Below are 21668 nucleotides of genomic sequence, written 5' to 3' on the forward strand. Positions count from 1 at the left end.
GTTGAAGTGAAGCAAACACTTCTGTGAAACGACTAGGCTGTACATGACATATAATTACTTTATCAATTTTCTTGTCTCCACCCCATTTTATTCCCTTGCAAAACACAGTAAACCTCAATGAACAGCAGCCAGGTAGCTCTGGTCGTCTCTGATAGGTCACCGCAAAAGCCCGGTGACCTAGCGCCTTTGTCTCAGAGACAACACAAACTGCTATAAATTCTGAAAAATCAGCGTACAGGCAGTACAAGAATTTCTAGCAAACATTACTTATCAAAACAGCAAACTTGGAACAGGAGTGAACCCGTCTATTTGCTGTAAAATTGTCCTTCGACCACAATCAGTGAATGCATTGTGGTGGGAGTTCAAAACATGCACGACAACAAAACCTATAAAATAGGATCCAGTGTCAAGCTCTTATTGCAATTGAACATAATGATCAGGGGAGAGCGCGGACGCAGTCCCCCACTACCACAAATTATGCAGTCGAGATTCCCACATTTGGGGAATTCGCACGGGTCAGCACAACCGAAGTGCAATGGCTGAGCCTCGCCCTGGGTGAACCACCTTCATGATCATGGTATCTCCCCTGCCAGGTAAGTATGAGCTGGAAGCATTGGAGACAGGCTCCTGCTTCTTAGACACAGTTGTTTGGCTCACGGTGCCTCACATGCATATTCACAGAATCCAAAGGCCTTCAGTATCACATCATCCTCTTTTGGTAAAGGACTTGTTGAAGTGAAGCAAACACTTCTGTGAAACGACTAGGCTGTACATGACATATAATTACTTTATCAATTTTCTTGTCTCAATCAGCGTACAGGCACTACAAGAATTTCTAGCAAACATTACTCATCAAAACAGCAAACTTGGAACAGGACTGAACCCGTCTATTTGCTGTAAAATTGTCCTTCGACCACAATCAGTGAATGTATTGTGGTGGGAGTACAAAACAAGCACTACAACATAACCTATAAAATAGGCCCAGTGTCAAGCTCTTATTGCAATTGAACATAATGATCAGGGGAGCGCGGACGCAGTCCCCACTACCACAAATTATGCAGTCGAGATTCCCACATTTGGGGAATTGGCAGGTCAGCACAACCGAAGTGCAATGGCTGAGCCTCGCCTCTGGGTGGACCACCTTCATGATCATGGTATCTCCCCTGCCAGGTAAGTATGAGTTGGAAGCATTGAGACAGGCTCCTGCTTCTTAGACACAGTTGTTTGGCTCACGGTGCCTCACATGCATATTCACAGAATCCAAAGGCCTTCAGTATCACATCATCCTCTTTTGCTAAAGGACTTGTTGAAGTGAAGCAAACACTTCTGTGAAACGACTAGGCTGTACATGACATATAATTACTTTATCAATTTTCTTGTCTCCACCCCATTTTATTCCCCTTGCAAAACACAGTAAACCTCAATGAACAGCAGCCAGGTAAGCTCTGGCCGCTCTGATAGATCACCGCAAAGCCCGGTGACATAGCGCCTTTGTCTCAGAGACAACACAAACTGCTATAAATTCTGAAAATCAGCATACAGGCAGTACAAGAATTTCTAGCAAACATTACTTATCAAAACAGCAAACTTGGAACAGGAGTGAACCCGTCTATTTGCTGTAAAATTGTCCTTCACCACAATCAGTGAATGCATTGTGGTGGGAGTTCAAAACATGCACGACAACCAAACCTATAAAACAGGCCCAGTGTCAAGCTCTTATTGCAATTGAACATAATGATCAGGGAGCGGACGCAGTCCCCACTACCACAAATTATGCAGTCGAGATTCCCACATTTGGGGAATTCGCACGGGTCAGCACAACCGAAGTGCAATGGCTGAGCCTCGCCTGGGTGAACCACCTTCATGATCATGGTATCTCCCTGCCAGGTAAGTATGAGTTGGAAGCATTGGAGACAGGCTCCTGCTTCTTAGACACAGTTGTTTGGCTCACGGTGCCTCCCATGCATATTCACAGAATCCAAAGGCCTTCAGTATCACATCATCCTCTTTTGTAAAGGACTTGTTGAAGTGAAGCAAACACTTCTGTGAAACGACTAGGCTGTACATGACATATAATTACTTTATCAATTTTCTTGTCTCCACCCCATTTTATTCCCCTTGCAAAACACAGTAAACCTCAATGAACAGCAGCCAGGTAAGCTCTGGTCGTCTCTGATAGGTCACCGCAAAGCCCGGTGACCTAGCGCTTTGTCTCAGAGACAACACAAACTGCTATAAATTCTGAAAAATCAGCGTACAGGCAGTACAAGAATTTCTAGCAAACATTACTATCAAAACAGCAAACTTGGAACAGGAGTGAACCCGTCTATTTGCTGTAAAATTGTCCTTCGACCACAATCAGTGAATGCATTGTGGTGGGAGTTCAAAACATGCACGACAACCAAACCTATAAAGTAGGCCCAGTGTCAAGCTCTTATTGCAATTGAACATAATGATCAGGGAGAGCGCTGACGCAGTCCTCACTACCACAAATTATGCAGTCGAGATTCCACATTTGGGGAATCGCACGGGTCAGCACAACCGGGTGCAATGGCTGAGCCTCGCCCTGGGTGAACCACCTTCATGATCATGGTATCTCCCTGCCAGGTAAGTATGAGTTGGAAGCATTGAGACAGGCTCCTGCTTCTTAGACACAGTTGTTTGGCTCACGGTGCCTCCCATGCATATTCACAGAATCCAAAGGCCTTCAGTATCACATCATCCTCTTTGGTAAAGGACTTGTTGAAGTGAAGCAAACACTTCTGTGAAACGACTAGGCTGTACATGACATATAATTACTTTATCAATTTTCTTGCTCCACCCCTTTTATTCCCCTTGCAAAACACAGTAAACCTCAATGAACAGCAGCCAGTAAGCTCTGGCCGTCTCTGATAGATCCCCAAAAGCCCGGTGACATAGCGCCTTTGTCTCAGAGATAACACAAGCTGCTATAAATTCTGAAAAATCAGCGTACAGGCACTACAAGAATTTCTAGCAAACATTACTTATCAAAACAACAAACTTGGAACAGGAGTGAACCCGTCTATTTGCTGTAAAATTGTCCTTCGACCACAATCAGTGAATGCATTGTGGTGGGAGTTCAAAACATGCACGACAACAAAACCTATAAAACAGGCCCAGTGTCAAGCTCTTATTGCAATTGAACATAATGATCAGGGGAGAGCGCGGACGCAGTCCCCCACTACCACAAATTATGCAGTCGAGATTCCCACATTTGGGGAATTCGCACGGGTCAGCACAACCGAAGTGCAATGGCTGAGCCTCGCCCTGGGTGAACCACCTTCATGATCATGGTATCTCCCCTGCCAGGTAAGTATGAGTTGGAAGCATTGGAGACAGGCTCCTGCTTCTTAGACACAGTTGTTTGGCTCACGGTGCCACCATGCATATTCACAGAATCCAAAGGCCTTCAGTATCACATCATCCTCTTTTGGTAAAGGACTTGTTGAAGTGAAGCAAACACTTCTGTGAAACGACTAGGCTGTACATGACATATAATTACTTTATCAATTTTCTTGTCTCAATCAGCGTACAGGCACTACAAGAATTTCTAGCAAACATTACTCATCAAAACAGCAAACTTGGAACAGGACTGAACCCGTCTATTTGCTGTAAAATTGTCCTTCGACCACAATCAGTGAATGTATTGTGGTGGGAGTACAAAACAAGCACTACAACATAACCTATAAAATAGGCCCAGTGTCAAGCTCTTATTGCAATTGAACATAATGATCAGGGGAGAGCGCGGACGCAGTCCCCCACTACCACAAATTATGCAGTCGAGATTTCACATTTGGGGAATTCGCACGGTCAGCACAACCGAGTGCAATGGCTGAGCCTCGCCCTGGGTGAACCACCTTCATGATCATGGTATCTCCCCTGCCAGGTAAGTATGAGTTGGAAGCATTGGAGACAGGCTCCTGCTTCTTAGACACAGTTGTTTGGCTCACGGTGCCTCACATGCATATTCACAGAATCCAAAGGCCTTCAGTATCACATCATCCTCTTTTGGTAAAGGACTTGTTGAAGTGAAGCAAACACTTCTGTGAAACGACTAGGCTGTACATGACATATAATTACTTTATCAATTTTCTTGTCTCCACCCCATTTTATTCCCCTTGCAAAACACAGTAAACCTCAATGAACAGCAGCCAGGTAAGCTCTGGCCGTCTCTGATAGATCACCGCAAAAGCCCGGTGACATAGCGCCTTTGTCTCAGAGACAACACAAACTGCTATAAATTCTGAAAAATCAGCGTACAGGCAGTACAAGAATTTCTAGCAAACATTACTTATCAAAACAGCAAACTTGGAACAGGAGTGAACCCGTCTATTTGCTGTAAAATTGTCCTTCGACCACAATCAGTGAATGCATTGTGGTGGGAGTTCAAAACATGCACGACAACAAAACCTATAAAATAGGCCCAGTGTCAAGCTCTTATTGCAATTGAACATAATGATCAGGGGAGAGCGCGGACGCAGTCCCCCACTACCACAAATTATGCAGTCGAGATTCCCACATTTGGGGAATTCCGCACGGGTCAGCACAACCGAAGTGCAATGGCTGAGCCTCGCCCTGGGTGAACCACCTTCATGATCATGGTATCTCCCCTGCCAGGTAAGTATGAGTTGGAAGCATTGGAGACAGGCTCCTGCTTCTTAGACACAGTTGTTTGGCTCACGGTGCCACCATGCATATTCACAGAATCCAAAGGCCTTCAGTATCACATCATCCTCTTTTGGTAAAGGACTTGTTGAAGTGAAGCAAACACTTCTGTGAAACGACTAGGCTGTACATGACATATAATTACTTTATCAATTTTCTTGTCTCAATCAGCGTACAGGCACTACAAGAATTTCTAGCAAACATTACTTATCAAAACAGCAAACTTGGAACAGGAGTGAACCCGTCTATTTGCTGTAAAATTGTCCTTCGACCACAATCAGTGAATGCATTGTGGTGGGAGTACAAAACATGCACTACAACATAACCTATAAAATAGGCCCAGTGTCAAGCTCTTATTGCAATTGAACATAATGATCAGGGGAGAGCGCGGACGCAGTCCCCCACTACCACAAATTATGCAGTCGAGATTCCCACATTTGGGGAATTCGCACGGGTCAGCACAACCGAAGTGCAATGGCTGAGCCTCGCCCTGGGTGAACCACCTTCATGATCATGGTATCTCCCCTGCCAGGTAAGTATGAGTTGGAAGCATTGGAGACAGGCTCCTGCTTCTTAGACACAGTTGTTTGGCTCACGGTGCCTCCCATGCATATTCACAGAATCAAAGGCCTTCAGTATCACATCATCCTCTTTTGGTAAAGGACTTGTTGAAGTGAAGCAAACACTTCTGTGAAACGACTAGGCTGTACATGACATATAATTACTTTATCAATTTTCTTGTCTCCACCCCATTTTATTCCCCTTGCAAAACACAGTAAACCTCAATGAACAGCAGCCAGGTAAGCTCTGGCCGTCTCTGATAGGTCACCGCAAAAGCCCGGTGACCTAGCGCCTTTGTCTCAGAGACAACACAAACTGCTATAAATTCTGAAAAATCAGCGTACAGGCACTACAAGAATTTCTAGCAAACATTACTTATCAAAACAGCAAACTTGGAACAGGAGTGAACCCGTCTATTTGCTGTAAAATTGTCCTTCGACCACAACCAGTGAATGCATTGTGGTGGGAGTACAAAACAAGCACTACAACAAAACCTATAAAGTAGGCCCAGTGTCAAGCTCTTATTGCAATTGAACATAATGATCAGGGGAGAGCGCGGACGCAGTCCCCCACTACCACAAATTATGCAGTCGAGATTCCCACATTTGGGGAATTCGCACGGGTCAGCACAACCGAAGTGCAATGGCTGAGCCTCGCCCTGGGTGAACCACCTTCATGGTGGTATGGTGGTATCTCCTGCCAGGTAAGTATGAGTTGGAAGCATTGGAGACAGGCTCCTGCTTCTTAGACACAGTTGTTTGGCTCACGGTGCCACCATGCATATTCACAGAATCCAAAGGCCTTCAGTATCACATCATCCTCTTTTGGTAAAGGACTTGTTGAAGTGAAGCAAACACTTCTGTGAAACGACTAGGCTGTACATGACATATAATTACTTTATCAATTTTCTTGTCTCCACCCCTTTTATTCCCCTTGCAAAACACAGTAAACCTCAATGAACAGCAGCCAGGTAAGCTCTGGCCGTCTCTGATAGATCACCGCAAAAGCCCGGTGACATAGCGCCTTTGTCTCAGCGACAACACAAACTGCTATAAATTCTGAAAAATCAGTGTACAGGCACTACAAGAATTTCTAGCAAACATTACTTATCAAAACAGCAAACTTGGAACAGGAGTGAACCCGTCTATTTGCTGTAAAATTGTCCTTCGACCACAATCAGTGAATGCATTGTGGTGGGAGTTCAAAACATGCACGACAACAAACCCTATAAAACAGGCCCAGTGTCAAGCTCTTATTGCAATTGAACATAATGATCAGGGGTGGCGCGGACGCAGTCCCCACTACCACAAATTATGCAGTCGAGATTCCCACATTTGGGGAATTTGCACGGGTCAGCACAACCGAAGTGCAATGGCTGAGCCTCGCCCTGGGTGAACCACCTTCATGATCATGGTATCTCCCCTGCCAGTATGAGTTGGAAGCATTGGAGACAGGCTCCTGCTTCTTAGACACAGTTGTTTGGCTCACGGTGCCTCACATGCATATTCACAGAATCCAAAGGCCTTCAGTATCACATCATCCTCTTTTGGTAAAGGACTTGTTGAAGTGAAGCAAACACTTCTGTGAAACGACTAGGCTGTACATGACATATAATTACTTTATCAATTTTCTTGTCTCAATCAGCGTACAGGCACTACAAGAATTTCTAGCAAACATTACTCATCAAAACAGCAAACTTGGAACAGGACTGAACCCGTCTATTTGCTGTAAAATTGTCCTTCGACCACAATCAGTGAATGCATTGTGGTGGGAGTACAAACAAGCACTACAACATAACCTATAAAATAGCCCAGTGTCAAGCTCTTATTGCAATTGAACATAATGATCAGGGAGAGCGCGGACGCAGTCCCCCACTACCACAAATTATGCAGTCGAGATTCCCACATTTGGGGAATTCGCACGGGTCAGCACAACCGAAGTGCAATGGCTGAGCCTCGCCCTGGGTGAACCACCTTCATGATCATGGTATCTCCCCTGCCAGGTAAGTATGAGTTGGAAGCATTGGAGACAGGCTCCTGCTTCTTAGACACAGTTGTTTGGCTCACGGTGCCACCATGCATATTCACAGAATCCAAAGGCCTTCAGTATCACATCATCCTCTTTTGGTAAAGGACTTGTTGAAGTGAAGCAAACACTTCTGTGAAACGACTAGGCTGTACATGACATATAATTACTTTATCAATTTTCTTGTCTCAATCAGCGTACAGGCACTACAAGAATTTCTAGCAAACATTACTTATCAAAACAGCAAACTTGGAACAGGAGTGAACCCGTCTATTTGCTGTAAAATTGTCCTTCGACCACAATCAGTGAATGCATTGTGGTGGGAGTACAAAACATGCACTACAACATAACCTATAAAATAGGCCCAGTGTCAAGCTCTTATTGCAATTGAACATAATGATCAGGGGAGAGCGGACGCAGTCCCCACTACCACAAATTATGCAGTCGAGATTCCCACATTTGGGAATTCGCACGGGTCAGCACAACCGAGTGCAATGGCTGAGCCTCGCCCTGGGTGAACCACCTTCATGATCATGGTATCTCCCCTGCCAGGTAGTATGAGTTGAAGCATTGGAGACAGGCTCCTGCTTCTTAGACACAGTTGTTTGGCTCACGGTGCCTCCCATGCATATTCACAGAATCCAAAGGCCTTCAGTATCACATCATCCTCTTTTGGTAAAGGACTTGTTGAAGTGAAGCAAACACTTCTGTGAAACGACTAGGCTGTACATGACATATAATTACTTTATCAATTTTCTTGTCTCCACCCCATTTTATTCCCCTTGCAAAACACAGTAAACCTCAATGAACAGCAGCCAGGTAAGCTCTGGCCGTCTCTGATAGGTCACCGCAAAAGCCCGGTGACCTAGCGCCTTTGTCTCAGAGACAACACAAACTGCTATAAATTCTGAAAAATCAGCGTACAGGCAGTACAAGAATTTCTAGCAAACATTACTTATCAAAACAGCAAACTTGGAACAGGAGTGAACCCGTCTATTTGCTGTAAAATTGTCCTTCGACCACAATCAGTGAATGCATTGTGGTGGGAGTTCAAAACATGCACGACAACAAAACCTATAAAACAGGCCCAGTGTCAAGCTCTTATTGCAATTGAACATAATGATCAGGGGAGAGCGCGGACGCAGTCCCCCACTACCACAAATTATGCAGTCGAGATTCCCACATTTGGGGAATTCGCACGGGTCAGCACAACCGAAGTGCAATGGCTGAGCCTCGCCCTGGGTGAACCACCTTCATGATCATGGTATCTCCCCTGCCAGGTAAGTATGAGTTGGAAGCATTGGAGACAGGCTCCTGCTTCTTAGACACAGTTGTTTGGCTCACGGTGCCTCCATGCATATTCACAGAATCCAAAGGCCTTCAGTATCACATCATCCTCTTTTGGTAAAGGACTTGTTGAAGTGAAGCAAACACTTCTGTGAAACGACTAGGCTGTACATGACATATAATTACTTTATCAATTTTCTTGTCTCCACCCCATTTTATTCCCCTTGCAAAACACAGTAAACCTCAATGAACAGCAGCCAGGTAAGCTCTGGCCGTCTCTGATAGATCACCGCAAAAGCCCGGTGACATAGCGCCTTTGTCTCAGAGACAACACAAACTGCTATAAATTCTGAAAAATCAGCGTACAGGCACTACAAGAATTTCTAGCAAACATTACTTATCAAAACAGCAAACTTGGAACAGGAGTGAACCCGTTCATTTGCTGTAAATTGTCCTTCGACCACAATCAGTGAATGCATTGTGGTGGGAGTTCAAAACATGCACGACAACAAAACCTATAAAACAGGCCCAGTGTCAAGCTCTTATTGCAATTGAACATAATGATCAGGGAGAGCGCGGACGGTCCCCACTACCACAAATTATGCAGTCGAGATTCCAACATTTGGGGAATTCGCATCGGTCAGCACAACCGGAGTGCAATGGCTGAGCCTCGCCCTGGGTGAACCACCTTCATGATCATGGTATCTCCCTGCCAGGTAAGTATGAGTTGGAAGCATTGGAGACAGGCTCCTGCTTCTTAGACACAGTTGTTTGGCTCACGTTGCCTCCCATGCATATTCACAGAATCCAAAGGCCTTCAGTATCACATCATCCTCTTTGGTAAAGGACTTGTTGAAGTGAAGCAAACACTTCTGTGAAACGACTAGGCTGTACATGACATATAATTACTTTATCAATTTTCTTGTCTCAATCAGCGTACAGGCACTACAAGAATTTCTAGCAAACATTACTTATCAAAACAGCAAACTTGGAACAGGAGTGAACCCGTCTATTTGCTGTAAAATTGTCCTTCGACCACAATCAGTGAATGCATTGTGGTGGGAGTACAAAACAAGCACTACAACATAACCTATAAAATAGGCCCAGTGTCAAGCTCTTATTGCAATTGAACATAATGATCAGGGGAGAGCGCGGACGCAGTCCCCCACTACCACAAATTATGCAGTCGAGATTCCCACATTTGGGGAATTCGCACGGGTCAGCACAACCGAAGTGCAATGGCTGAGCCTCGCCCTGGGTGAACCACCTTCATGATCATGGTATCTCCCCTGCCAGGTAAGTATGAGTTGGAAGCATTGGAGACAGGCTCCTGCTTCTTAGACACAGTTGTTTGGCTCACGGTGCCTCCCATGCATATTCACAGAATCCAAAGGCCTTCAGTATCACATCATCCTCTTTTGGTAAAGGACTTGTTGAAGTGAAGCAAACACTTCTGTGAAACGACTAGGCTGTACATGACATATAATTACTTTATCAATTTTCTTGTCTCCACCCCTTTTATTCCCCTTGCAAAACACAGTAAACCTCAATGAACAGCAGCCAGGTAAGCTCCGGCCGTCTCTGATAGATCACCGCAAAAGCCCAGTGACATAGCGCCTTTGTCTCAGAGACAACACAAGCTGCTATAAATTCTGAAAAATCAGCGTACAGGCACTACAAGAATTTCTAGCAAACATTACTTATCAAAACAACAAACTTGGAACAGGAGTGAACCCGTCTATTTGCTGTAAAATTGTCCTTCGACCACAATCAGTGAATGCATTGTGGTGGGAGTTCAAAACATGCACGACAACAAAACCTATAAAATAGGATCCAGTGTCAAGCTCTTATTGCAATTGAACATAATGATCAGGGGAGAGCGCGGACGCAGTCCCCCACTACCACAAATTATGCAGTCGAGATTCCCACATTTGGGGAATTCACGAGTCAGCACAACCGGCGTGCAATGGCTGAGCCTCGCCCTGGGTGAACCACCTTCATGATCATGGTATCTCCCTGCCAGGTAAGTATGAGTTGGAAGCATTGGAGACAGGCTCCTGCTTCTTAGACACAGTTGTTTGGCTCACGGTGCCTCCCATGCATATTCACAGAATCCAAAGGCCTTCAGTATCACATCATCCTCTTTTGGTAAAGGACTTGTTGAAGTGAAGCAAACACTTCTGTGAAACGACTAGGCTGTACATGACATATAATTACTTTATCAATTTTCTTGTCTCAATCAGCGTACAGGCACTACAAGAATTTCTAGCAAACATTACTCATCAAAACAGCAAACTTGGAACAGGACTGAACCCGTCTATTTGCTGTAAAATTGTCCTTCGACCACAATCAGTGAATGTATTGTGGTGGGAGTACAAAACAAGCACTACAACATAACCTATAAAATAGGCCCAGTGTCAAGCTCTTATTGCAATTGAACATAATGATCAGGGGAGAGCGCGGACGCAGTCCCCCACTACCACAAATTATGCAGTCGAGATTCCCACATTTGGGGAATTCGCACGGGTCAGCACAACCGAAGTGCAATGGCTGAGCCTCGCCCTGGGTGAACCACCTTCATGATCATGGTATCTCCCCTGCCAGGTAAGTATGAGTTGGAAGCATTGGAGACAGGCTCCTGCTTCTTAGACACAGTTGTTTGGCTCACGGTGCCTCACATGCATATTCACAGAATCCAAAGGCCTTCAGTATCACATCATCCTCTTTTGGTAAAGGACTTGTTGAAGTGAAGCAAACACTTCTGTGAAACGACTAGGCTGTACATGACATATAATTACTTTATCAATTTTCTTGTCTCCACCCCATTTTATTCCCCTTGCAAAACACAGTAAACCTCAATGAACAGCAGCCAGGTAAGCTCTGGCCGTCTCTGATAGATCACCGCAAAGCCCGGTGACCTAGCGCCTTTGTCTCAGAGACAACACAAACTGCTATAAATTCTGAAAAATCAGCGTACAGGCAGTACAAGAATTTCTAGCAAACATTACTTATCAAAACAGCAAACTTGGAACAGGAGTGAACCCGTCTATTTGCTGTAAAATTGTCCTTCGACCACAATCAGTGAATGCATTGTGGTGGGAGTTCAAAACATGCACGACAACAAAACCTATAAAACAGGCCCAGTGTCAAGCTCTTATTGCAATTGAACATAATGATCAGGGGAGAGCGCGGACGCAGTCCCCCACTACCACAAATTATGCAGTCGAGATTCCCACATTTGGGGAATTCGCACGGGTCAGCACAACCGAGTGCAATGGCTGAGCCTCGCCCTGGGTAAACCACCTTCATGATCATGGTATCTCCCCTGCCAGGTAAGTATGAGTTGGAAGCATTGGAGACAGGCTCCTGCTTCTTAGACACAGTTGTTTGGCTCACGGTGCCACCATGCATATTCACAGAATCCAAAGGCCTTCAGTATCACATCATCCTCTTTTGGTAAAGGACTTGTTGAAGTGAAGCAAACACTTCTGTGAAACGACTAGGCTGTACATGACATATAATTACTTTATCAATTTTCTTGTCTCCACCCCATTTTATTCCCCTTGCAAAACACAGTAAACCTCAATGAACAGCAGCCAGGTAAGCTCTGGCCGTCTCTGATAGATCACCGCAAAAGCCCGGTGACATAGCGCCTTTGTCTCAGAGACAACACAAACTGCTATAAATTCTGAAAAATCAGCGTACAGGCACTACAAGAATTTCTAGCAAACATTACTTATCAAAACAGCAAACTTGGAACAGGAGTGAACCCGTCTATTTGCTGTAAAATTGTCCTTCGACCACAACCAGTGAATGCATTGTGGTGGGAGTACAAAACAAGCACTACAACAAAACCTATAAAGTAGGCCCAGTGTCAAGCTCTTATTGCAATTGAACATAATGATCAGGGGAGAGCGCGGACGCAGTCCCCCACTACCACAAATTATGCAGTCGAGATTCCCACATTTGGGGAATTCGCACGGGTCAGCACAACCGAAGTGCAATGGCTGAGCCTCGCCCTGGGTGAACCACCTTCATGATCATGGTATCTCCCCTGCCAGGTAAGTATGAGTTGGAAGCATTGGAGACAGGCTCCTGCTTCTTAGACACAGTTGTTTGGCTCACGGTGCCACCATGCATATTCACAGAATCCAAAGGCCTTCAGTATCACATCATCCTCTTTTGGTAAAGGACTTGTTGAAGTGAAGCAAACACTTCTGTGAAACGACTAGGCTGTACATGACATATAATTACTTTATCAATTTTCTTGTCTCCACCCCTTTTATTCCCCTTGCAAAACACAGTAAACCTCAATGAACAGCAGCCAGGTAAGCTCTGGCCGTCTCTGATAGATCACCGCAAAAGCCCGGTGACATAGCGCCTTTGTCTCAGAGACAACACAAACTGCTATAAATTCTGAAAAATCAGCGTACAGGCACTACAAGAATTTCTAGCAAACATTACTTATCAAAACAACAAACTTGGAACAGGAGTGAACCCGTCTATTTGCTGTAAAATTGTCCTTCGACCACAATCAGTGAATGCATTGTGGTGGGAGTTCAAAACATGCACGACAACAAAACCTATAAAACAGGCCCAGTGTCAAGCTCTTATTGCAATTGAACATAATGATCAGGGGAGAGCGCGGACGCAGTCCCCCACTACCACAAATTATGCAGTCGAGATTCCCACATTTGGGGAATTCGCACGGGTCAGCACAACCGAAGTGCAATGGCTGAGCCTCGCCCTGGGTGAACCACCTTCATGATCATGGTATCTCCCCTGCCAGGTAAGTATGAGTTGGAAGCATTGGAGACAGGCTCCTGCTTCTTAGACACAGTTGTTTGGCTCACGGTGCCACCATGCATATTCACAGAATCCAAAGGCCTTCAGTATCACATCATCCTCTTTTGGTAAAGGACTTGTTGAAGTGAAGCAAACACTTCTGTGAAACGACTAGGCTGTACATGACATATAATTACTTTATCAATTTTCTTGTCTCCACCCCTTTTATTCCCCTTGCAAAACACAGTAAACCTCAATGAACAGCAGCCAGGTAAGCTCTGGCCGTCTCTGATAGATCACCGCAAAAGCCCGGTGACATAGCGCCTTTGTCTCAGAGACAACACAAACTGCTATAAATTCTGAAAAATCAGCGTACAGGCACTACAAGAATTTCTAGCAAACATTACTTATCAAAACAGCAAACTTGGAACAGGAGTGAACCCGTCTATTTGCTGTAAAATTGTCCTTCGACCACAATCAGTGAATGCATTGTGGTGGGAGTTCAAAACATGCACGACAACAAAACCTATAAAATAGGCCCAGTGTCAAGCTCTTATTGCAATTGAACATAATGATCAGGGGAGAGCGCGGACGCAGTCCCCCACTACCACAAATTATGCAGTCGAGATTCCAACATTTGGGGAATTCGCACGGGTCAGCACAACCGAAGTGCAATGGCTGAGCCTCGCCCTGGGTGAACCACCTTCATGATCATGGTATCTCCCCTGCCAGGTAAGTATGAGTTGGAAGCATTGGAGACAGGCTCCTGCTTCTTAGACACAGTTGTTTGGCTCACGGTGCCTCCCATGCATATTCACAGAATCCAAAGGCCTTCAGTATCACATCATCCTCTTTTGGTAAAGGACTTGTTGAAGTGAAGCAAACACTTCTGTGAAACGACTAGGCTGTACATGACATATAATTACTTTATCAATTTTCTTGTCTCCACCCCATTTTATTCCCCTTGCAAAACACAGTAAACCCTCAATGAACAGCAGCCAGGTAAGCTCTGTCGTTTCTGATAGGTCACCGCAAAAGCCCGGTGACCTAGCGCTTTGTCTCAGAGACAACACAAACTGCTATAAATTCTGAAAAATCAGCGTACAGGCAGTACAAGAATTTCTAGCAAACATTACTTATCAAAACAGCAAACTTGGAACAGGAGTGAACCCGTCTATTTGCTGTAAAATTGTCCTTCGACCACAATCAGTGAATGCATTGTGGTGGGAGTTCAAAACATGCACGACAACCAAACCTATAAAACAGGCCCAGTGTCAAGCTCTTATTGCAATTGAACATAATGATCAGGGGAGAGCGCGGACGCAGTCCCCCACTACCACAAATTATGCAGTCGAGATTCCCACATTTGGGAATTCGCGGTCAGGTCAACAATCAAGTGCAATGGCTGAGCCTCGCCCTGGGTGAACCACCTTCATGATCATGGTATCTCCCTGCCAGGTAAGTATGAGTTGGAAGCATTGGAGACAGGCTCCTGCTTCTTAGACACAGTTGTTTGGCTCACGGTGCCTCCCATGCATATTCACAGAATCCAAAGGCCTTCTGTATCACATCATCCTCTTTGGTAAAGGACTTGTTGAAGTGAAGCAAACACTTCTGTGAAACGACTAGGCTGTACATGACATATAATTACTTTATCAATTTTCTTGTCTCCACCCCATTTTATTCCCCTTGCAAAACACAGTAAACCTCAATGAACAGCAGCCAGGTAAGCTCTGGCCGTCTCTGATAGGTCACCGCAAAAGCCCGGTGACCTAGCGCCTTTGTCTCAGAGACAACACAAACTGCTATAAATTCTGAAAAATCAGCGTACAGGCAGTACAAGAATTTCTAGCAAACATTACTTATCAAAACAGCAAACTTGGAACAGGAGTGAACCCGTCTATTTGCTGTAAAATTGTCCTTCGACCACAATCAGTGAATGCATTGTGGTGGGAGTTCAAAACATGCACGACAACAAAACCTATAAAATAGGCCCAGTGTCAAGCTCTTATTGCAATTGAACATAATGATCAGGGGAGAGCGCGGACGCAGTCCCCCACTACCACAAATTATGCAGTCGAGATTCCACATTTGGGAATTCCGCACGGGTCAGCACAACCGAAGTGCAATGGCTGAGCCTCGCCCTGGGTGAACCACCTTCATGATCATGGTATCTCCCCTGCCAGGTAAGTATGAGTTGGAAGCATTGGAGACAGGCTCCTGCTTCTTAGACACAGTTGTTTGGCTCACGGTGCCTCCCATGCATATTCACAGAATCCAAAGGCCTTCAGTATCACATCATCCTCTTTTGGTAAAGGACTTGTTGAAGTGAAGCAAACACTTCTGTGAAACGACTAGGCTGTACATGACATATAATTACTTTATCAATTTTCTTGTCTCCACCCTTTTATTCCCCTTGCAAAACACAGTAAACCTCAATGAACAGCAGCCAGGTAAGCTCTGGCCGTCTCTGATAGATCCTCGCAAAGCCCGGTGACATAGCGCCTTTGTCTCAGAGATAACACAAACTGCTATAAATTCTGAAAATCAGCGTACAGGCCTACAAGAATTTCTAGCAAACATTACTTATCAAAACAACAAACTTGGAACAGGAGTGAACCCGTCATTTGCTGTAAAATTGTCCTTCGACCACAATCAGTGAATGCATTGTGGTGGGAGTTCAAAACATGCACGACAACAAAACCTATAAAACAGGCCCAGTGTCAAGCTCTTATTGCAATTGAACATAATGATCAGGGGAGAGCGCGGACGCAGTCCCCCACTACCACAAATTATGCAGTCGAGATTCCCACATTTGGGGAATTCGCACGGGTCAGCACAACCGAAGTGCAATGGCTGAGCCTCGCCCTGGGTGAACCACCTTCATGATCATGGTATCTCCCCTGCCAGGTAAGTATGAGTTGGAAGCATTGGAGACAGGCTCCTGCTTCTAGACACAGTTGTTTGGCTCACGGTGCCACCATGCATATTCACAGAATCAAAGGCCTTCAGTATCACATCATCCTCTTTTGGTAAAGGACTTGTTGAAGTGAAGCAAACACTTCTGTGAAACGACTAGGCTGTACATGACATATAATTACTTTATCAATTTTCTTGTCTCAATCAGCGTACAGGCACTACAAGAATTTCTAGCAAACATTACTCATCAAAACAGCAAACTTGGAACAGGACTGAACCCGTCTATTTGCTGTAAAATTGTCCTTCGACCACAATCAGTGAATGTATTGTGGTGGGAGTACAAAACAAGCACTACAACATAACCTATAAAATAGGCCCAGTGTCAAGCTCTTTGCAATTGAACATAATGATCAGGGAGAGCGCGGACGCAGTCCCCACTACCACAAATTATGCAGTCGAGATTCCACATTTGGGGAATTCGCACGGTCAGCACAACCGAAGTGCAATGGCTGAGCCTCGCCCTGGGTGAACCACCTTCATGATCATGGTATCTCCCCTGCCAGGTAAGTATGAGTTGGGCATTGGAGACAGGCTCCTGCTTCTTAGAAACAGTTGTTTGGCTCACGGTGCCTCACATGCATATTCACAGAATCAAAGGCCTTCAGTATCACATCATCCTCTTTTGGTAAAGGACTTGTTGAAGTGAAGCAAACACTTCTGTGAAACGACTAGGCTGTACATGACATATAATTACTTTATCAATTTTCTTGTCTCCACCCCATTTTATTCCCCTTGCAAAACACAGTAAACCTCAATGAACAGCAGCTGGTGTCTGGCCGTCTCTGATAGATCACCGCAAAAGCCCGGTGACATAGCGCCTTTGTCTCAGAGACAACACAAACTGCTATAAATTCTGAAAAATCAGCGTACAGGCAGTACAAGAATTTCTAGCAAACATTACTTATCAAAACAGCAAACTTGGAACAGGAGTGAACCCGTCTATTTGCTGTAAAATTGTCCTTCGACCACAATCAGTGAATGCATTGTGGTGGGAGTTCAAAACATGCACGACAACAAAACCTATAAAACAGGCCCAGTGTCAAGCTCTTATTGCAATTGAACATAATGATCAGGGGAGAGCGCGGACGCAGTCCCCCACTACCACAAATTATGCAGTCGAGATTCCCACATTTGGGGAATTCGCACGGGTCAGCACAACCGAAGTGCAATGGCTGAGCCTCGCCCTGGGTAAACCACCTTCATGATCATGGTATCTCCCTGCCAGGTAAGTATGAGTTGGAAGCATTGGAGACAGGCTCCTGCTTCTAGGACACAGTTGTTTGGCTCACGGTGCCACCATGCATATTCACAGAATCCAAAGGCCTTCAGTATCACATCATCCTCTTTTGGTAAAGGACTTGTTGAAGTGAAGCAAACACTTCTGTGAAACGACTAGGCTGTACATGACATATAATTACTTTATCAATTTTCTTGTCTCAATCAGCGTACAGGCACTACAAGAATTTCTAGCAAACATTACTCATCAAAACAGCAAACTTGGAACAGGACTGAACCCGTCTATTTGCTGTAAAATTGTCCTTCGACCACAATCAGTGAATGCATTGTGGTGGGAGTACAAAACATGCACTACAACATAACCTATAAAATAGGCCCAGTGTCAAGCTCTTATTGCAATTGAACATAATGATCAGGGGAGAGCGCGGACGCAGTCCCCCACTACCACAAATTATGCAGTCGAGATTCCCACATTTGGGGAATTCGCACGGGTCAGCACAACCGAAGTGCAATGGCTGAGCCTCGCCCTGGGTGAACCACCTTCATGATCATGGTATCTCCCCTGCCAGGTAAGTATGAGTTGGAAGCATTGGAGACAGGCTCCTGCTTCTTAGACACAGTTGTTTGGCTCACGGTGCCTCCCATGCATATTCACAGAATCCAAAGGCCTTCAGTATCACATCATCCTCTTTTGGTAAAGGACTTGTTGAAGTGAAGCAAACACTTCTGTGAAACGACTAGGCTGTACATGACATATAATTACTTTATCAATTTTCTTGTCTCAATCAGCGTACAGGCACTACAAGAATTTCTAGCAAACATTACTCATCAAAACAGCAAACTTGGAACAGGACTGAACCCGTCTATTTGCTGTAAAATTGTCCTTCACCACAATCAGTGAATGCATTGTGGTGGGAGTACAAAACATGCACTACAACATAACCTATAAAATGGAGGTCCAGTGTCAAGCTCTTATTGCAATTGAACATAATGATCAGGAGAGCGCCGGACGCAGTCCCCACTACCACAAATTATGCAGTCGAGATTCCCACATTTGGGAATTCGCGACGGGTCAACACAACCGAAGTGCAATGGCTGAGCCTCGCCCTGGGTGAACCACCTTCATGATCATGGTATCTCCCTGCCAGGTAAGTATGAGTTGGAAGCATTGGAGACAGGCTCCTGCTTCTTAGACACAGTTGTTTGGCTCACGGTGCCTCCCATGCATATTCACAGAATCCAAAGGCCTTCAGTATCACATCATCCTCTTTTGGTAAAGGACTTGTTGAAGTGAAGCAAACACTTCTGTGAAACGACTAGGCTGTACATGACATATAATTACTTTATCAATTTTCTTGTCTCCACCCCATTTTATTCCCCTTGCAAAACACAGTAAACCTCAATGAACAGCAGCCAGGTAAGCTCTGGCCGTCTCTGATAGATCACCGCAAAAGCCCGGTGACATAGCGCCTTTGTCTCAGAGACAACACAAACTGCTATAAATTCTGAAAAATCAGCGTACAGGCACTACAAGAATTTCTAGCAAACATTACTTATCAAAACAGCAAACTTGGAACAGGAGTGAACCCGTCTATTTGCTGTAAAATTGTCCTTCGACCACAACCAGTGAATGCATTGTGGTGGGAGTACAAAACAAGCACTACAACAAAACCTATAAAGTAGGCCCAGTGTCAAGCTCTTATTGCAATTGAACATAATGATCAGGGGAGAGCGCGGACGCAGTCCCCCACTACCACAAATTATGCAGTCGAGATTCCCACATTTGGGGAATTCGCACGGGTCAGCACAACCGAAGTGCAATGGCTGAGCCTCGCCCTGGGTGAACCACCTTCATGATCATGGTATCTCCCCTGCCAGGTAAGTATGAGTTGGAAGCATTGGAGACAGGCTCCTGCTTCTTAGACACAGTTGTTTGGCTCACGGTGCCACCATGCATATTCACAGAATCCAAAGGCCTTCAGTATCACATCATCCTCTTTTGGTAAAGGACTTGTTGAAGTGAAGCAAACACTTCTGTGAAACGACTAGGCTGTACATGACATATAATTACTTTATCAATTTTCTTGTCTCCACCCCTTTTATTCCCCTTGCAAAACACAGTAAACCTCAATGAACAGCAGCCAGGTAAGCTCTGGCCGTCTCTGATAGATCACCGCAAAAGCCCGGTGACATAGCGCCTTTGTCTCAGCGACAACACAAACTGCTATAAATTCTGAAAAATCAGTGTACAGGCACTACAAGAATTTCTAGCAAACATTACATATCAAACAGCAAACTTGGAACAGGAGTGAACCCGTCTATTTGCTGTAAAATTGTCCTTCGACCACAATCAGTGAATGCATTGTGGTGGGAGTTCAAAACATGCACGACAACAAAACCTATAAAACAGGCCCAGTGTCAAGCTCTTATTGCAATTGAACATAATGATCAGGGGAGAGCGGTCACAGTCCCCACTACCACAAATTATGCAGTGAGATTCCAACATTTGGGGAATTCGCACGGGTCAGCACAACCCAAGTGCAATGGCTGAGCCTCGCCCTGGGTGAACCACCTTCATGATCATGGTATCTCCCCTGCCAGGTAAGTATGAGTTGGAAGCATTGGAGACAGGCTCCTGCTTCTTAGACACAGTTGTTTGGCTCATGTTGCTTCCCATGCATATTCACAGAATCAAAGGCCTTCAGTATCACATCATCCTCTTTTGGTAAAGGACTTGTTGAAGTGAAGCAAACACTTCTGTGAAACGACTAGGCTGTACATGACATATAATTACTTTATCAATTTTCTTGTCTCAATCAGCGTACAGGCACTACAAGAATTTCTAGCAAACATTACTCATCAAAACAGCAAACTTGGAACAGGACTGAACCGTCGTCTATTTGCTGTAAAATTGCTTCGACCACAATCAGTGAATGCATTGTGGTGGGAGTACAAAACAAGCACTACAACATAACCTATAAAATAGGCCCAGTGTCAAGCTCTTATTGCAATTGAACATAATGATCAGGGGAGAGCGCGGACGCAGTCCCCCACTACCACAAATTATGCAGTCGAGATTCCCACATTTGGGGAATTCGCACGGGTCAGCACAACCGAAGTGCAATGGCTGAGCCTCGCCCTGGGTGAACCACCTTCATGATCATGGTATCTCCCCTGCCAGGTAAGTATGAGTTGGAAGCATTGGAGACAGGCTCCTGCTTCTTAGACACAGTTGTTTGGCTCACGGTGCCTCCCATGCATATTCACAGAATCCAAAGGCCTTCAGTATCACATCATCCTCTTTTGGTAAAGGACTTGTTGAAGTGAAGCAAACACTTCTGTGAAACGACTAGGCTGTACATGACATATAATTACTTTATCAATTTTCTTGTCTCCACCCCTTTTATTCCCCTTGCAAAACACAGTAAACCTCAATGAACAGCAGCCAGGTAAGCTCCGGCCGTCTCTGATAGATCACCGCAAAAGCCCAGTGACATAGCGCCTTTGTCTCAGAGACAACACAAGCTGCTATAAATTCTGAAAAATCAGCGTACAGGCACTACAAGAATTTCTAGCAAACATTACTTATCAAAACAACAAACTTGGAACAGGAGTGAACCCGTCTATTTGCTGTAAAATTGTCCTTCGACCACAATCAGTGAATGCATTGTGGTGGGAGTTCAAAACATGCACGACAACAAAACCTATAAAATAGGATCCAGTGTCAAGCTCTTATTGCAATTGAACATAATGATCAGGGGAGAGCGCGGACGCAGTCCCCCACTACCACAAATTATGCAGTCGAGATTCCCACATTTGGGGAATTCGCACGGGTCAGCACAACCGAAGTGCAATGGCTGAGCCTCGCCCTGGGTGAACCACCTTCATGATCATGGTATCTCCCCTGCCAGGTAAGTATGAGTTGGAAGCATTGGAGACAGGCTCCTGCTTCTTAGACACAGTTGTTTGGCTCACGGTGCCTCACATGCATATTCACAGAATCCAAAGGCCTTCAGTATCACATCATCCTCTTTTGGTAAAGGACTTGTTGAAGTGAAGCAAACACTTCTGTGAAACGACTAGGCTGTACATGACATATAATTACTTTA

At 45.0% G+C, this 21668-nt stretch overlaps 32 non-coding genes across 32 annotated transcripts; all 32 read right to left on the minus strand.

Moving 5' to 3' along the window:
• Positions 1-437: 437 nt before the first annotated feature.
• On the minus strand, positions 438-601 carry LOC124851448. The gene has a single exon (XR_007032500.1). It is a non-coding gene; the product is annotated as a U1 spliceosomal RNA (small nuclear RNA).
• A 415-nt stretch (positions 602-1016) lies between these two features.
• On the minus strand, positions 1017-1178 carry LOC124851513. The gene has a single exon (XR_007032554.1). It is a non-coding gene; the product is annotated as a U1 spliceosomal RNA (small nuclear RNA).
• A 561-nt stretch (positions 1179-1739) lies between these two features.
• Positions 1740-1895, minus strand: LOC124851514. Its single transcript, XR_007032555.1, has one exon. It is a non-coding gene; the product is annotated as a U1 spliceosomal RNA (small nuclear RNA).
• A 562-nt stretch (positions 1896-2457) lies between these two features.
• On the minus strand, positions 2458-2615 carry LOC124851434. Its single transcript, XR_007032486.1, has one exon. It is a non-coding gene; the product is annotated as a U1 spliceosomal RNA (small nuclear RNA).
• A 559-nt stretch (positions 2616-3174) lies between these two features.
• Positions 3175-3338, minus strand: LOC124851459. The gene has a single exon (XR_007032509.1). It is a non-coding gene; the product is annotated as a U1 spliceosomal RNA (small nuclear RNA).
• A 416-nt stretch (positions 3339-3754) lies between these two features.
• Positions 3755-3915, minus strand: LOC124851507. The gene has a single exon (XR_007032548.1). It is a non-coding gene; the product is annotated as a U1 spliceosomal RNA (small nuclear RNA).
• A 566-nt stretch (positions 3916-4481) lies between these two features.
• On the minus strand, positions 4482-4646 carry LOC124851499. Its single transcript, XR_007032540.1, has one exon. It is a non-coding gene; the product is annotated as a U1 spliceosomal RNA (small nuclear RNA).
• A 416-nt stretch (positions 4647-5062) lies between these two features.
• On the minus strand, positions 5063-5226 carry LOC124851468. Its single transcript, XR_007032515.1, has one exon. It is a non-coding gene; the product is annotated as a U1 spliceosomal RNA (small nuclear RNA).
• A 565-nt stretch (positions 5227-5791) lies between these two features.
• On the minus strand, positions 5792-5958 carry LOC124851515. Its single transcript, XR_007032556.1, has one exon. It is a non-coding gene; the product is annotated as a U1 spliceosomal RNA (small nuclear RNA).
• A 563-nt stretch (positions 5959-6521) lies between these two features.
• Positions 6522-6679, minus strand: LOC124851520. The gene has a single exon (XR_007032561.1). It is a non-coding gene; the product is annotated as a U1 spliceosomal RNA (small nuclear RNA).
• Positions 6680-7093: 414 nt separating this feature from the next.
• Positions 7094-7257, minus strand: LOC124851498. The gene has a single exon (XR_007032539.1). It is a non-coding gene; the product is annotated as a U1 spliceosomal RNA (small nuclear RNA).
• A 417-nt stretch (positions 7258-7674) lies between these two features.
• On the minus strand, positions 7675-7831 carry LOC124851519. Its single transcript, XR_007032560.1, has one exon. It is a non-coding gene; the product is annotated as a U1 spliceosomal RNA (small nuclear RNA).
• Positions 7832-8396: 565 nt separating this feature from the next.
• LOC124851479 lies at positions 8397-8560 on the minus strand. Its single transcript, XR_007032524.1, has one exon. It is a non-coding gene; the product is annotated as a U1 spliceosomal RNA (small nuclear RNA).
• A 564-nt stretch (positions 8561-9124) lies between these two features.
• On the minus strand, positions 9125-9283 carry LOC124851435. Its single transcript, XR_007032487.1, has one exon. It is a non-coding gene; the product is annotated as a U1 spliceosomal RNA (small nuclear RNA).
• Positions 9284-9699: 416 nt separating this feature from the next.
• Positions 9700-9863, minus strand: LOC118104094. The gene has a single exon (XR_004695019.2). It is a non-coding gene; the product is annotated as a U1 spliceosomal RNA (small nuclear RNA).
• A 566-nt stretch (positions 9864-10429) lies between these two features.
• Positions 10430-10590, minus strand: LOC124851511. The gene has a single exon (XR_007032552.1). It is a non-coding gene; the product is annotated as a U1 spliceosomal RNA (small nuclear RNA).
• Positions 10591-11007: 417 nt separating this feature from the next.
• On the minus strand, positions 11008-11171 carry LOC118104083. The gene has a single exon (XR_004695008.1). It is a non-coding gene; the product is annotated as a U1 spliceosomal RNA (small nuclear RNA).
• Positions 11172-11736: 565 nt separating this feature from the next.
• On the minus strand, positions 11737-11899 carry LOC124851500. Its single transcript, XR_007032541.1, has one exon. It is a non-coding gene; the product is annotated as a U1 spliceosomal RNA (small nuclear RNA).
• Positions 11900-12464: 565 nt separating this feature from the next.
• LOC118104097 lies at positions 12465-12628 on the minus strand. Its single transcript, XR_004695022.1, has one exon. It is a non-coding gene; the product is annotated as a U1 spliceosomal RNA (small nuclear RNA).
• A 564-nt stretch (positions 12629-13192) lies between these two features.
• Positions 13193-13356, minus strand: LOC118117119. The gene has a single exon (XR_004697749.2). It is a non-coding gene; the product is annotated as a U1 spliceosomal RNA (small nuclear RNA).
• A 564-nt stretch (positions 13357-13920) lies between these two features.
• Positions 13921-14084, minus strand: LOC118117094. Its single transcript, XR_004697730.2, has one exon. It is a non-coding gene; the product is annotated as a U1 spliceosomal RNA (small nuclear RNA).
• A 565-nt stretch (positions 14085-14649) lies between these two features.
• On the minus strand, positions 14650-14810 carry LOC124851433. The gene has a single exon (XR_007032485.1). It is a non-coding gene; the product is annotated as a U1 spliceosomal RNA (small nuclear RNA).
• Positions 14811-15375: 565 nt separating this feature from the next.
• Positions 15376-15538, minus strand: LOC118104087. The gene has a single exon (XR_004695012.2). It is a non-coding gene; the product is annotated as a U1 spliceosomal RNA (small nuclear RNA).
• A 560-nt stretch (positions 15539-16098) lies between these two features.
• Positions 16099-16262, minus strand: LOC118104088. Its single transcript, XR_004695013.2, has one exon. It is a non-coding gene; the product is annotated as a U1 spliceosomal RNA (small nuclear RNA).
• A 412-nt stretch (positions 16263-16674) lies between these two features.
• On the minus strand, positions 16675-16834 carry LOC124851505. The gene has a single exon (XR_007032546.1). It is a non-coding gene; the product is annotated as a U1 spliceosomal RNA (small nuclear RNA).
• A 559-nt stretch (positions 16835-17393) lies between these two features.
• Positions 17394-17556, minus strand: LOC124851502. The gene has a single exon (XR_007032543.1). It is a non-coding gene; the product is annotated as a U1 spliceosomal RNA (small nuclear RNA).
• Positions 17557-17972: 416 nt separating this feature from the next.
• LOC124851494 lies at positions 17973-18136 on the minus strand. Its single transcript, XR_007032535.1, has one exon. It is a non-coding gene; the product is annotated as a U1 spliceosomal RNA (small nuclear RNA).
• A 416-nt stretch (positions 18137-18552) lies between these two features.
• Positions 18553-18715, minus strand: LOC124851524. The gene has a single exon (XR_007032565.1). It is a non-coding gene; the product is annotated as a U1 spliceosomal RNA (small nuclear RNA).
• Positions 18716-19281: 566 nt separating this feature from the next.
• LOC124851495 lies at positions 19282-19445 on the minus strand. The gene has a single exon (XR_007032536.1). It is a non-coding gene; the product is annotated as a U1 spliceosomal RNA (small nuclear RNA).
• A 564-nt stretch (positions 19446-20009) lies between these two features.
• Positions 20010-20168, minus strand: LOC124851522. Its single transcript, XR_007032563.1, has one exon. It is a non-coding gene; the product is annotated as a U1 spliceosomal RNA (small nuclear RNA).
• Positions 20169-20584: 416 nt separating this feature from the next.
• On the minus strand, positions 20585-20748 carry LOC124851496. Its single transcript, XR_007032537.1, has one exon. It is a non-coding gene; the product is annotated as a U1 spliceosomal RNA (small nuclear RNA).
• Positions 20749-21314: 566 nt separating this feature from the next.
• On the minus strand, positions 21315-21478 carry LOC124851497. Its single transcript, XR_007032538.1, has one exon. It is a non-coding gene; the product is annotated as a U1 spliceosomal RNA (small nuclear RNA).
• Positions 21479-21668: the final 190 nt, after the last annotated feature.

Source organism: Hippoglossus stenolepis, unplaced genomic scaffold, assembly GCF_022539355.2.
Source record: "Hippoglossus stenolepis isolate QCI-W04-F060 unplaced genomic scaffold, HSTE1.2 HiC_scaffold_37, whole genome shotgun sequence".
Lineage (NCBI taxonomy): Eukaryota > Metazoa > Chordata > Actinopteri > Pleuronectiformes > Pleuronectidae > Hippoglossus > Hippoglossus stenolepis.